The following is a 16076-nucleotide window of genomic DNA, read 5'->3' on the forward strand; positions in this document are numbered from 1 at the left end:
AAATTAAAATAAACACTCGTATCTGCGAAATAATAAAAAAAACATATACATAGACAACACTATAAAGAGTACTACTTCCAGAAACAAATGATTCATGAATTTCGTAGAAGAATCTCTCTATAATGCAAAGAGTATCGGAATACGTTACGCTTCCCTGGCGTTGAACTCTCCAAATCAAGAACTGCTTCGTCGCTAAAAGCTACAGCTGGCAATAGAATTCTCGCGGCGCAATTGCTCAGTAAATGAGTAGAATCAAATTTTAATTTACTGCTACAATATTCAGTCATAATATTTGAACAAGAATAATTTATTTATATTTTTCATTTTCTCAATCACAAGCTTGAAATTCATTTTAAGTGACGCTTCGAGTGTCTTGGTGTTCTTTTCAACTTCGTACTCTACTTAAAAAAATTATAACGTTATAACATTACCGATTTCGCAAAGACACGTAAGTACGTCTACCTTCTGACTCACAAGTTAGGGGGTCGATGGACTGAGCCGCCAGAGGTACCAGCATGAATATTCGGGACACGTAAAACGAATATATCAAATTGGATCGCTTATCTCGAAAGACTGCTCGTTTTAACGACGCTTATTTTCCATTGGGCTTCCTCACGCATTTCATAAAAATATTTTCATATAATTGTACAGCTTCATTAAATTTTAAAGTTGAAAAAAATCATTGAAAAATACTGAATAAATCATACGGATAAAGCTTAACGTATAGAAATGGCCGTATCGCGGCATTAAAGTCTCTGTTATAGACGTCTATTTTCTCGCGTTCAACTAAGAATAATCTCTTCGACCTTGAAGGGCTATTCCATTCGCAGCATCGAGCTCTCCCATTCGTTACGCGAGTGCAGGGTTAATCCATGAACGCGCGAAGCAAATCAACGCCGTGAACGAGACCGAGAATCGAGCGGCGTGTATACGCGTCATACGCCGCTTAAGAGAAATGAGTTTCGTTTTCGCGCCCTCAGTTACAGCCTCCGCACGCTCGTCTCGCTTTTTCAAAACCCGCACTTGTATACGTATCCGTTGGGTGCAACAATAACCCTTTGAAACGATGTGATCACAACGAACAACCGTATCTTGTAAACGCCTACGTGAGATATTAATAAAAATGGGCATTTTTTTTTCTTCTCCGAGATATAAGTATTGAAGAACACAGGGCGCGTTATCGAATGCTAAAAGAGATTTCTACATTACGTTATTATTAAGATATACGAGCCCCGCGATAGGATACATCTCGGCAGAATATAAGAGGATTAATCACCTCATCCTTGAAAGACACGAGACCTTCTCTCGAGACGTAGCTTGTACGCTTTTGTAACGTCCGCGTGCTATTACCGCGCGGTTGCTCAACAGCTACGGCCCTGACTTTGAACCGAGCTCTCATCGTGGGAATGGCGGCCGCGAGAAATGCCGGCGATCGACGAAGAACTTATATTTTACATAGATAAGATTTATATTCTCGCCGGTTATTACAAAATTAATTTGCTTCCTACGTAATTTGCAAAAAGTAATCCCATCGTAAGTAAAGTAAATTTCATCGAACGCGAATTGTACGTGTCATATTTTCACCTCCTTTTTTTTTCGGAGCACTGGGTAAATATAATCCTCACCGCTATGGGATATATCGATACGCCGCATCGCGCAATTCGAGGTCGATCGACTCAACGAACGTTCACCTAAGGCACCGCCGAGCAGGACCTTCGCCGTGAACCTTCTGCACGTTCTCTCCACGATCACTTCTCGATATCTCATGGGATCGAGATCCGTGGAATCGTTAAGCGATTTTCTATCCGCGCAAGCATCTCACACCCAACGAACCCGTTTGGCCGTTGACACTTTTTATCACGTCGAGGTACCCTGTCGGCCATGCCTTCTGCGTGAGAACGAACGCGACACTTTTCGCACTAGTGTGTTAGCACCAAAATCCCACGTACCTTAGTCGGCTATCCACTGATATCGCGATCCCAGATCCTAAGTTCACCCCGGTCTCTAATCACTCGATAGTTCTAATCACTGGTATTATATATCTAACCGATATTTTTCTAAACTTTGTCAAGCCCGGAAAGTCTCTTCTGCCTTTCGAGCGAGGGTGGCGGAGATATCGACGTAATCGATGGTGATCTCTCCGCCAAAATCTTTCGACACCGGGCCGAGCACACGCGACTTGAACACTTGATCGCTTACTCGATGTAAGAAAAAAAAAAAAGACGCTCCTGTTGGCTGGACTGTCGGCACGGCTCTGTCTTCGAGGCAGCGCATCCGCCTGACTTTATAAACCGAGTGGGTCGAGTGGTGGTCGCGATGTGCTTGTCAGCTATAACTGGAGAACGATTGGAGAACGCGGCTTAAAGGCGTCCGCGGATTGGCTCGCAAATCTAGCGGTACCGAGGCTCCATCCTGGGGGATCGACTGCCTTCGCGAAACCGCGATGTTTCCATGCGTCTCTCTTCCTACGGCCCGGCTAGTTACCCGGTGTAATTAGGGAACAGTGACATTTTACCGTTTTTCCCTCTCTTTCTGTCCTGCTGTCGTGTTTAAGGCTTTCTCAATCTACTATATCAGTCAACCGATACGCAAAGAAAGAAAAATCTGATCGCGTGCATCGCTACGCATCGAGCATATGGATTAAGTAGGTATAATAACAGTGGAAGTGTGACACAAACGAAAAGAAGACGATTTTAAATTGTGTGTAAACGCTGATAAATTGTTCTTACGATTTTTTTTCAAGATAATGAAGAAAAATAAAAAATTAATTTTATTAAATTAAACATAAAAATTATTTCCTAGTTCGATATTTAATTAAAAGAGTTTGCACGATTAGAATGAATAGTAAATTTTCTGAAATCGTGAATGATATACCGATTAGCTCGTATTATATTTTATTGCTCGCTAACGTGACGTTTTACGCGAATAACTTACACTGTGTATTACTTCCGATATGCGGTGTCAAGGAACGACTCGCATTAATGTAAACTTGACGCTAAATAAATGTAAACGTGCCCGGTAGGCCACCGTCGATGACCGCAAACGTATAATTTCAGGCTAAGAGCTAAAGAGCGATACAGAGTTCACGACAGCGCGGTGTGCAACTAATGATTTTTGCGAGGCATCACGAGAGAAGAGATGCCTCGTAACTTCGGCATCTATGCGGCACCGTAAACGTAATGGCAGTCGCGGACCGTCAGCCGTGAAACTGTTATCCACGAACTTGAGCGGTGCGAAAGAGTCGATAGAATCTGACGCGATGGAATGCCAGCAACCGACCGAAATAACGATCCTTTCTCTCAGAGTCTCGGGGTCGACGTAATTTTCCCTAACAAACTTTTCAAACTGTAGGCAGCATCTCTCACAGACAATATCTTTGTTTATCTGAGAGATATACAACCTCTGAAGAAATTGCCTTGAGATTTATCTCAAGCTTGAACACATACAACTATTCCTTTCATAACCTACAGGTACGTAATTTATTATATTAGATGTATATTTATATTTATTGGGTCATCTAAAAAGTATCCGTGGTTTTTTGTCACTAAATGTGTTGACCATCAACACCAGTGACAAAAACCGCGGATACTTTTTAGATGACCCAATACATAAAACATACTATTAAAATATTTCAAAATATAATTATAAAAGTCAGGAAAATGTTACAATTTATTTTTTATATAAAAAAGAGAATTGTTTTATATATGTATCTGTCGAGATTAAACTTGTTCCTCATTAACAGATTGTTCCGCTTATGCCGGTACAATTAATAGGGAGACGATCGGAATTTACAGAGTCGTCGTTGAGCAACGTATCTGGTTCACCAGAACGCATACCACGATCGTTAGACATACGAACCGATCGTTAACTGGATATTTATATCGTTGCAAGAGTTGTAAACATTATGAGCAATATCAATAAGGCAAAGGATGGATTTTTACGAATAAAAAGAAATATCGTATCACTTCACTGCGCCTCGCAACCGTTCAAACAAACTCGTTGTTAAAGCGGTCAATTTCATGCTCGAAATAACTGTGAAGACTTGTATCAACTGAGAGAACGCTCGCTGCTAATACAGTCGTAAAATTATGCCACATGTTAATGCTCAATATTGCGATTAAGATTAAACCTGGGAAAATTTAATTGAAACTGAAGCCTCGTTAGCCTCCTCGATGCAATCGTCGGATATTAGAGTGCACGTAAAAGATTCGAGTTCTAGTTTCAGCAATCAAATCTAAGGAAATAGCCTTCGTTACGTTTCAACGAAAACAACGCTCATGTATGCATGCTCGTGTACACACATATTGGATAATTTTCACTTACAGTGTGTACCGATTAATTGGACGAACGATTAAATTATGACGCGTTCGACGAAGCTAAATATAATCTCGCTATATTACGCTTAGAGGATGTTATTAAAAGTCGCAAAAAGCAAGTGAACCCTGTAAACAATATTGCCGACTCGTTACTCTGTTGCCCACAGAATTTTCTTTTTTCTAAGAAAAATTCGAAGAGCAAATTGAAGATTCTCGCTTTAATACCAGTCGTTATGCACACGCAAGCATCATTACAGACTCACGCGGGAATTGTCAAAGGAAAATCTCCGAGGGAAACACAAGTTCATCTACGTTTCCACAGGAGGTCAACCATATTTACCGAGATACCATTCTAATTGCTTAAACAGGACAGAAGGCTAATAACGCGGATTTAAGGAAAGTTCTCACGAAACATGAAATAGATGAATATCAGTTCACTTTTATTCCTCGCAGGGAAAGATTGCGGATACGGGATGAGTTTTGCGAAGTAAGAGCGACGTGTTGAAGCCTCCACCTGTATCACAAGTTGATCATTCATAAAAAAAAGGATAAACGCGTCACTCTCGCGAAAAAGAAGTGAATAGCACTTTCATCGGGAACAAATCGGGTTATGGCAATGATAAAGAGTACGTAGTCAAGATTTAATCGAGGCTTATCGCTAACCTTAGATAGCTTATACCATCGTTGATTATTCAACGGGTCTCTGTTCTGCGCGCCGTCACTATGTAGACCCTTCGTATGTTCCTCCTTGTAACTTAGAAGGTCCTATTCGTCTCTTCTCCCTTTTGTTCTATCTTGATTCTTTGCTCTTTGACTTAGGTATATAATAGTAGACGCTGTGCTGACTGTGTAACCATTAGAGGTAGGATCCCTTTACGGCTGAACCCTTCCTAGTAGTGATTTTCGTATTATTCCCTTTCTCTTCTTCTCGGATACTCGGCTCTCTTCGCTAACGAGTCTTTGCGGTGATTCTCAATAAAGCTCATATCCAAGACGTACTTAAAAGTACGGAAAAGTAATTTGTACAAATGATAAAATCGCATCGTTACGTTTAAAAATTTGAAGTATTGTATTTCAGCTTTGATTAAAAAATTTAACTCAACACAGAAATATAATGAATTTGACAAAAATTAGTCAAATTTTTGAAAGTAACGTAAATCGTCATCACCTTGATGCCACACAGCTAGACGATCGCGCGACCTAGGACGAATTACACGGTCGCCAACGCGGGCATCAACCATGAAGAGAACCGTATGGCACACGGACCAACCAAAATCAGCGAGATTGGCCAGTCTAAGTGCCTAACTGTAGAATTTTATGCTCGGTGATCTAACGCGCACATTAGCGGCGGTGTCCATGTGGTACTATGCAAATGGGCGTACCTATAAATCAAGTTAGGTGTCTAACAGTAGAATTTTATGGTTTGCTAGTCTCGTTCTAAAATGCACACGCCCATTTCCGCATTCAGACGCGGTGACGATGTGCACGCTGCAGATCCGCTTTTATTTCTTAATATTTAAGTGATGCGCAAATGCCGATGTGGATCATCTCGCAATCACAACACAACCGCCGTTCACTGAGAGTCTTTCGACTGCGACAATAATCGTACGAGCGGCTTAATCATCCCGACGCATTTTGGCGACATGAAAACAGGCACGACCATCTTTACTATAATCTTCGTAAGCCGCGATCATAAAATTTTTGCGTGCTTTAGCCCCACGTACGGTACCGAATAAGAACGTGGAATCACGATGGGACTACGGGATGCAATAAACTACGACTACCGTTTTCACGAGCTTACGCCGTAAATATTGCAACGGTACAAAGAAGATGTATAACACTGTTGTTAACAATATAATGAATGCGTGGTTTGTCGTAGGGGCGTTTGACTCGAACGGACAAGAAACTACGACCGCTAAAGCGTATAGCTGAAATTACCCTTTTACAAAACCTGCGAAAGTAGTTCTTGAATTTGCGGCTTCCTATATATATTTATATAACCGCGTCAGATCCGCGTAAGATCTGCGTCGAAGATGTACTGGATAAGAGTTGTGGGTCGAACGTTATTCCAAGGGAAACACTCGGAGAATTTTCTTTCGTGAAAATTACCGTAACAAATATTGCTCTCTTTCTCTCTCATATATAGACACTTGGAACAATTTTATTCTTCAATACTCGTGCGGTGGCGTGCAAGATTCTTCGATTGACGTGATAAACTATATTAATAGCTCATTGTATAAATGCATCCTTAAAACCGACTATATACCGATACACAGACGCGTTTACCTGCACGCGACCATTATATCCCGCGCGAAAGTGTTACGCGCATTTTCTTCGGCGAAAGGAATCAGGCGGCCGTGTTACGTCTTTCTCAGCATCATTCTCTCGCTAAGTGTCGATCGTGCGAAGTTATTCTGACGATGATCGGCAGGCCGAAACATCTAACTGTGGCGTTTGGCTATTTTACGAGCTAGTTGCGCACGCGGCCGTATGCGTGGGCGTGGAAAACGCGGCTGATCAGGCGTGCTGGGATCACGAAAGGAGCGTGTGTGGTGGCACAAAGGTTACTGCGGGGTCAATTGTCTAACTGTGGTACCCACTCAAGATGTTATGATCGTTTGTCTTCCGTATTGTCTCGCGTTGAGATGATTCTATCTATAGACGCAAGTCGATCGTAAGTTTTTTTTGTTGCAATAGTCAATTGAAAATTAAAAAATTGACTAATTAATTTTACATTACAGAACCAACTTTGCGTAACGGCTAAACAACTTGCGCGGAATGAGGCGACCTTCCCTCGAAAGACCCCCTTACGAGTTTCCCCGATCCTCGGATAATTACAATGCTGGGTAATTACAAGAGCGACAGAACTAGGCCATTGCATGTATCTTCCGTGTATTCGCTTTAAAAACAAAATATTGTTTATGCATTATTAACTTTAAAAGATATTAAAGACGCGCTCTTCTCGTCACGGCGCACCGAGTCGTTAGACGTTACAGCAAAAACTGTAATACTTGCGAAGCGTCACCTTGAGCGGGTTCAGCGTAGCGCGAGTGCAACAGCCGATCCCGCCACGCTTGTTAAGATCGGACGTTACACCATTGTTGTAGAGAACTTTAGCTATACATTTGATTCGCTCGATCGTTCGTTACGCGGCCGACGCGACGTGCAACGTTGAGGAAGCGAATGTCAGAAGAAATGGCGAGACCTTTAAGTCACGGTTCTGCGATCCGCTTTAATCTTCAAATACTCACTAAGGCGCGAGAATCACTCGTAATGTTTCAGCTAGTTATATGAATATGATCTCAGGTTATTACATAGAGTCTTATATTATCCGCTTCTTATCGCCATTCTTTCAAATTTATATGCTACTTCTTATCGGCAATGTTGGTAATAATCTAATGATATTCGAAGTGATATAACTAGAACTTAAGTTAGATGATGTTAAATATGTTTCGAACTTATTAGCGGCTTATCACAAAATCGAATTAAATATTATAATATAGATTTAGTTTAAACAGTTAATATTGTAAATATAACGCATTTAATTTATTTCTAACAATAGATAGCAAAACTTGGAAGGAGATTCTTGATGTTTATTCTCGTGCGTTTATGATGTCTTTCAAAATAAAAAAAGATCGATCTAATTAAATTTAGAGTTAGTTGAAAAGTAGTTTGTTGAAAAAAGACAGTCTAATCTAATGAGACGTCTCTAGCTTGATGGGTTGACCATCGAATACTTTCATTCGAGTATACCTTCTACATCTTCCTGTCTTGGAGTCTATAATAGAATAGATGAGCACAAGGCCTGATCATCGGGAGTTATGGTTGATTAACTGGAGTGCCTGGCAATGTAATAAAGTCGCCCGGCCTTGGAATGGGTCTAACTAATACGATTTATCGCCCGCCGGGTTCACGTTTGGAATTATTAGAGAGCACAGCATCCCTAGATCATATTTTGTCGTCAACAACGCTGTTGTTACCAGGAGCCCGCGGGAATGGAGATGTGGAAACGCGATGGTAATTGAATTTATAACGCCTATCCACGTTTTGACTGGTTGCATCCGGGAAGGTCTTAATTTGCACATGCAAACTTAATTTTGCGTTACGCAAACTGACTTGCGAAACGTTTCTCGATCAATGCATCATATTCAGAATCTTTATTTCCGCGTGACATAAACTCACGATTCACGAAGCTGCAATGTATCGTCAATTGTGGAATAGGACGAAAAGGAATGTTGCTTGTAAGAAGCCCCGGAAGAGTGGCGAGAGCCAGATGCTTTGGGCGCGTAATCGAGTAATCGAATATACCATCGCGGTCCGATAACAATCGATCACCGTTAAACCATACCCACCTGCCAAGCCTGAATTCTCACGCTCGCACATCCAGCACATAGATGAGAAGGACGTCGAGATAGAACGCTGCGTTCTTTCGCGAACAGGGAGCCGCGAATAATCGAAAGGAGCGACGACGGCGTGCTTCCTATCGTGGCGAGAATACTTTTTGTCGTTCAGTCAAGACAATTCGTTCCGCGCCGCGAATCACGCTCCATGCCTGTCGTTCCAAGACACCTGGAAAAAGAGTGCTGTCTCCCTGTACGAATGGCACGAGCGATCGGTCTGCGAAGTAAGACCTGACTTGCTCGATCGATTCTCTTCATGGCTATGAAATTGGGATGAGATTGTCGACGGGCGAGCGTGGCGTTTTCGGAATGGACCATTGGCACTGTATCGGTTTCATGATTAGATTCGCTCGATGCCGTTAGAAGACAAAAGCACCTCACGAAATCGTGGACACGAAAGGTTTCCGCAACGGTAATCTCCCGGTGACGAGTGTGGGATCTCGACGAGATGAAGCGAGTCAGTAAAAAGCAGAAGATGGAATTCGCTGTTGCTTACATACATGTACATAATTCGCTTCACATATATAATATTTAATTACGTATATAATATTACGCAGGTACCTGTTTTGCAACTTTATTCCGCATTTATTGTCAACCCCACAATCCCAAAAGAGCGTGAAGGTGCTACATATAAATTCTAAAACCAATAACTATATATACTGTTACTAACGACAAAGATTAAAAGATTTCATATTAAAGTCGGAATAATTCGTAGATATTTCTTGGACATAAAATGTGCAAGGTATGAATATACATTGATCGAACATTGATAATTTAACGTCAGAGATAGATGCGACCGGAAAGTGACTAGACAGGTTTTGTGATCGCTAGATGAGAGTTCTGTCGTTATCTAAAATCATGTTCTGATATAGATATAGATATCTTGAGAAAATAAAATATCAAAAAGTTAGATTATATTAATCAAGATTTTTAATTTACTAATATATTCAAATATAGGTATATGCATATTCAGATATTTTGAAAGACTATGTTAAAGGCGTTTAAAATAAAATGAAATTTTAAAGTAAAAATAAAAGAACTATTTTGACATCATTCATTATTGAAAGAGTCAATCTCGCCGTTAAATTATTTTCCTCTACCTATTAACGTTAGGTCATTTTTGTTTTAGATTAAAGTATTATATATTTTCACTTAAGGGATTAAATAAGGCAACGAGTTTCATGAAAACTTGAAAATAACAATTAAAATTATTTTCTTGGATATTAGATGATATTATCGTCTCTGCATACTCCAACGACTTATCATCAATTCTCTCTCCGTCATGACGGAAATGGTATGAGCCGACAGGGACCGCCGGCGAAAGGAACAACCCATTTAGATATTCCCCGCCGATTCTCCTTCAGCTAGTCGTTCCTCAAGATTTCTTAGTTCCTTCGTATAAGTTTCCTCCTCCGCCTCGTCCTCCCACACCCGCCCCCGCTCGCAATCACTATATTTTAGTTCGCGTCCGTCCGAGAGGCATTGACTCTTCAGTCTTCCCGTGCGGCAGCCAATGGAATACAAGGCGGCTTTCTACTCTTCTGGGTTCAGGGCCGGTCAAGGACTCGCGCGCAATGTTGGCACAACGTTGGCGTAGGTTACAAGGTGCGAAGAAAAGGATTCAGACAGGGAGTTTGCGACCATCTCCTAGGTCGTCCTGTCATATCGCTAACCGACGAGCTTGACGTCAATATTTTGCGAAGGTCGTCACGGGCGATAATTGCGGTTAGTACTCATTAGACCGTGAATTATCGAGCAGTAAGCAACTTTACTGGCACTTGCCAACCTATGAACCACATCACCGTGGCCGCATTCGGAGCGAAAATACCATCGATATAACTGCGAATCCTGGAAGGATTCCTGCAGGCGGATTATTTTGATTACGGTGGATGCGAACGGACCTTAATTATTAAGCCCGTTTGTTGTAAGTTCGAATGAAGGTTTCCGTTTTTGTGCGAGGCGGAGGCGATGGTCTTAAGCAAGGCAGTGACCGCGAAGGACACGGAAGATGAGGGCCTCTTCATTATTTTCCTGTAGATTACGCCCCTCCGGGGCTCCTCAGATTTCGTCGAAGAGCAAATCTGTTTTTCGACCGACGATCATTTTTCTCTTTTTCGGTTTTGCGATTCTTACTAATGCTCGTTCTTTCGTCGCCACGCGGATGCGATAAAGACTTGAAGCGTCGCTCTCTTATCTACTTTCATTACAATTATCTCCCGCGCTAATCTTCTCAATGACTTCCGTTCTGTCCCCGTCGTTCTCACATTCTGACGTTAGTTCTTCGTAGCGCCTCGCTGCACGCAATAAACATCGAAGATCGATTCATCGAACGCGCAGGGCGACGACCGTTCAACAAGTTTTCTCTCCCCTCGTTACAGCACTTTCGCGTTTAGCATATCCGTTCTTATCTCATCATATCTGTAAGTAATGTAGCCGCGTATCGTGTATCAATGTAATTATTGTACGCCGCGAGAAATTGCGCGTCCTATGTACTTAGCGCCTTCTACACTTCATGATGACGAAAATAACTGCATCGTATGACGAGAATAAGCCAGGTTTGATTGGTTCCGTGTGATTATTGTCCTTTCTTCACTTACTAATTTCGCATCGTCGTGAGACACAAAAAAAAATTGATATTTCATACAATGGTACATTTTTACAAGATGGGTGTACGTTTCTATGCAAATTATTTACAATCTCGCAGCCAAGAGCAGCCAAGCTGAGTGGAAATAATTGATTATTTTCCGGCTGTCTCTCGATAAATAGCCGAGAGCTATGTATCCAATCGAAGCTCTTCAAAGCTCAATAAACCCGCCTTCATGGCAATTTCATCATGCCATCGCGATGGTTCATTATTATCTTCAATGTACTGCCCACGTTTTTCCATACGTCCGAGTCGTTTGTGCGTCCCTCATAAATAAAACCCCTGCCATAAGGTCATCATATCGAACTAGACAATAATTGCCCCGCATTCCGTATGATTCGTTGGCACGTCCACGTGTATTCACTCAGGGAAGCGTGCGACATGCACCGTCTCATATGAGCGTCTCATATGAGCACGTAATAACAGGCTCGCAAGAACGTGGCGGTGGTTCTGGTCTTCCTCCCTTTTCATCGAACCATCCGCGTCGTCCATCGAACTGCCTCATTTTCACGCACGATGTTCCTACCCCTTCTGCCCTCCTTCCCCTCGCATCGCTCGCTTTTCTACGGCAGGTCTAAAGGTGATTTCTCGTCAAGGTCACGCAGTCTACCGTCGCGGAACGAGTCTATTTATAGGACACGGCTGCAGCATCACGGCTGCAGCTTCTATCGTTCCAAGAGGGTCGTTCCTTCATACGTTCCTTCATACCGCGGCAGCGTTTTAGACGATACGGGCGATCGAGCGCTCCCCTTGTTACGCACAGGTAGCATAAACCGAGCATGAAAATGACCCGGAAGAGTTGTCTTAAAAAAAAAAAAAACCGACGATCGCCGTCGTCGCGGCGGCTAGGCAAAGGACGAGCTGGACGAAGATGATGCCGGTGCATTCAAGACGAGTGCGGAAATCGGTTGTGCGCTGGCAAAAGCTACGAATTCGCTTCTCTGTGCAGCAGTCCGTTCCACGAAGGGAAATGCTCCTTTCGATTCAAAGGAAGAAACGCGATAACCTGTCCACGGCTGGCCTTGCCAGCGTAAGTGATAAATGCAAAGATTTCATTTCAGCTAGAGAGTGCCCTACCTCGACTGCCAGTGCCAATCGCACCATTCAGATTGTATCCCTCTGTATAAAGCAACGGTGGCATTTTTCGAACGCGAGAGCGTTCAATAGAGTTGTTGTCAGTAGCCGCGAGGATGGCAGAGAAGGACTTCCGTTTTAGATGCCATTGATAGCGCGCCTTCAAGTTTACAGCTTGGTGCGCGTTGAGGATACAATGGCATTGGTAGGATTTATGATTAGTTGCTGATACGTCATGATCTACTTTGTGGCAAATTGCACGAGATTATTACGAAAAGAGTAACGGCACACGGAGAAGGGAGAATATACGGAAAAGACGGAAGGTTTACGATAATAATAACGTACGACTGCTATTATTCAAAATTATTGATGTTTAAAAGGTTATTGCTTCAGCTACGTCTCTACGAATCACGCGAGGAAATGATGTTTACATAGCGACGAGAGTAAAAACTTAAAGCAAACTTGTCCGGGACTTCGCGCTTCCCATAGTCGAGGCTCCATAATCCACCTTGCACTCCACGTACCTCGACGACTTCTGACATTACGTAACATGACGCAAGGCAAACACACTCGGCGTACGTACTACCTCCTCTCGGGTGTATTTTGTTATTCAGCGATTCTGTACGGTTTGCTACATTGCACGTACACGTGGCGTGCGCGGCAGCCGGTAGCAACGGCAAATACTCCAGTAAAACGTCGCGCGGCATCGTAAGAGCGCTTCTGGGTAATGCGCAATAACTTTGTTGCGCTCTATCACGGCCCGGAAGCTCCAGCTGGTATGCACTCTCCACTTCATCGAGTCGCTCATGTGCCTCTCCGCTCCGCGAAAGGAAACGCTCGTTTGTAATGTCCGATTCCGAGAGGAGCGGGATATCCTGTCGGGCTGGTTGCCACCGGCTAACAAATGCGAAAAGTTTAGCTATCCGTTTTCTCGCGCTACGCCCTTCTCGCTCTCCCGCTTCTCTCTGCGTAACTGTCTTGCGGGAGATTACTGGTTTTGCAAATTACGCGTTTTGATTAATGAAAATACACGACTCACGCGTCGCCCCTCCTAGCGCAAAAATTCACGCGGCACTTCTCCGTTACGCCGTATATATGCTAATATTACATAAATTAACGTTCACGATATTTACGTCGTGATTATTGCAGGTAACGCGTTCTTGCGGACGCTATCAGTGCAACCGTTGGCGTCGTTATCTTCCACAATTGTTTTATTTTTAATGACGCTTTCCGCTCGCGGATTAACTCACGCTATTTCTACGCACAGGATACATGTCAATCAAAGGAATTGCATTTGCAACAGTTAATCGTTTAATAATAATAACTGTAGCTTGGCTTGGTACAAGATAACGACGCTAATGGAATTAAATAAGAAGACAACCTTCTCTAATTTATCAATAATTTCTGTCAACAAATTATCCAAGTATCGAAGAACACGCTGCATCACGATGGTGTTCAAAAGTGTGCAAACTTTCTACGACATATAATGATGGTACATGTCCGTGTCACACATAAATTGGTCTGCGTATACGTGTATATTGATGATCAGCGATATCTCGGATGTATCATTTCGCTTCGCGCTCACCGTCGTTTTGAATTTCACGGTTCTGCGTCGATCGAGTCGGTTTCACCCGCTAAAACTATCCCTCAACTATTCCCAATCATCCGTTCGAGCGAAGATCGAGATCCGATGATTTGCTCGAGCCTTTAACATCAAATCGCAGCCGTCACGTTGAATACCAGCACGTCTGACGCAGCTGGTCGCAACTCTTTTGTCACGGTAGACTGCAGATCATCGTTTTCCCCTCTCTGCACAAAATCCGCCCAATCGATTCTCGAACAATGACACGCGTCAACGATGGACGCGGGAATTCATTGTTTTATAAAGACGCAAAACATCTGTGTAATAAGACGTCACAGGAAGTGACGTGTAAATAAGTGCACTGCTTTTCATTCTTTGCTCACCACCGACGTGTGTTATTGGATCTTAACATTTTTTATCGATTATAAACTCTTATCTTTACATGAAAATATAAAAAAACATATAAAAGAAGAAAAGGATTGATAAAGACTAATTTATTTATTTATTTATTTTTTTAAGAATAAAACCTGTTTCTTCCTAAATATGTTTTTAATGCTTCAAATATGCTTTAAACAGTATTATAAAAAAATATATTTAAAACATATTAAAAACATCAATTAAACATGTTTTTTACCCTTGAAAAGAAATCTCTTCTATCAGTTTAATAAGTCATAAGAATTTGTTATTCATGATTGCAACAATCGAGATTTAAAAGTTGAAAATTATAAATTGAAATAGTTTTTCAATGAAAATGGTGGGATTATTCCTGTACGACTCATTTGCACCGAGTACGAGATCATAAAATAAGGAAATTAAAATGATTCATAGTCGCGGTTGAAAATAATCCTGTGGAGATTGGTAAAGTGATATACCGTGAGAAGAGAGTAAATTCTTAGTAAATCATTGTCATATAGGAAATCAAGTATTTAGAAGAAGATTAGAAGAGAATTTCACTTAAGGAAAAAAAGTAAATTGGATTCCTTGTTGCGCATCTCGTAAAAATCATGATATTGATAAATTTAATTAATGCGTTTAATATTCTCTGAGCAATAGATTTTTAATCTATTTCAATGTTCGTAACAAGAGAGAGAACTTGTTTATATAACTCGCTATTTGATCAGCAGTATGAACTCGTCATAAATGTCCCGCACGCAAAAAACGACTACTTGTCTTTCTTTATCTTTCCTTCTTCATCTTCGTGTCGGAAGCTCTCTTTCCTTTGATAACGCGTATCAAAAAGAAGCTGCTGCACGGTAGCTTCTTAGTAGTTGCTTGGCAATTAACGAGCATGAGACGCGAGTATTAAGTTTATCGAATCATTTATCGGCCTTACACAATTATCGAAGTCACTCATTTCAACGTTTCAAGCGATAGCGGTATATACCATGTTTTCCCTCCCTTGGCCCTATACTAGAAGAAGATTGCTTTTCAACCGCATTCTCCCTTCATTAGCCTCGGCGTAACGAAGGGAAAAGTACAGAGAGGCGTAAGCAGTCATGACTATCTTCATAAATCTTCCTGGACGCGCGACGATATCAGCTGTGTAATTGTTTCTTGCGAAGAAAGTTATAGCGACCATTTCTAAATGGTGACTGATGAAGCTTAATTCAGTAACCATCTTTAAAATGCATGGAGAATACCATATAAATAAGCTATTCATTATAAATAATTATTTACTGGAAAAAATCTGGTTTTCTTTATTCACCAGAAGCCACTCAATTCTATTTAATCTATTCAATCTTTTTCTATCGCGATTTTCATTCAAGTTCCATTATCTTTCACGGATGTGTGTTGACTCTTAGCTTCAAAAGTTCTCTAAAGATTTTTTTTGTTCTATATTATTTTTATCTGTAATTGGCAGTACTTGACGGAATTCTAATGTAATAAAAAGTTTTATTCAATTACCACAATTAGCGCATTGTCGCCTTAATTCTTATTGCTTCATCTGTTCGCTATACACGTTTACCTTCGAAGTGACTTCAAGAAAACGAACTATACAAAAAAGGTCGAACTAACGAAGACACTTGTCTGACCGTCCTATTAATTCTGTGTCGTGTACA

General features: G+C 41.6%; 1 protein-coding gene across 5 annotated transcripts in view; it reads right to left on the reverse strand.

Annotated features, from left to right (window-relative positions):
• Nucleotides 1-16076, reverse strand: part of tyn (trynity) — a 196376-nt gene that overhangs the window by 39581 nt on the left and 140719 nt on the right. Inside the window, exon 1 of one of the 5 annotated variants that reach the window (XM_087412160.1) lies at nucleotides 1950-2276. The exons of the other annotated variants lie outside the window; for them this stretch is intronic. The gene's annotated coding sequence lies outside the window, so the exon portion shown is untranslated. Of the gene's footprint in view, nucleotides 1-1949; nucleotides 2277-16076 lie in introns of those variants that run through there. 5 annotated transcript variants of the gene reach the window in all.

This window comes from Acromyrmex echinatior, chromosome 12 (assembly GCF_024713525.1).
Source record: "Acromyrmex echinatior isolate Ae372 chromosome 12, ASM2471352v2, whole genome shotgun sequence".
NCBI lineage: Eukaryota > Metazoa > Arthropoda > Insecta > Hymenoptera > Formicidae > Acromyrmex > Acromyrmex echinatior.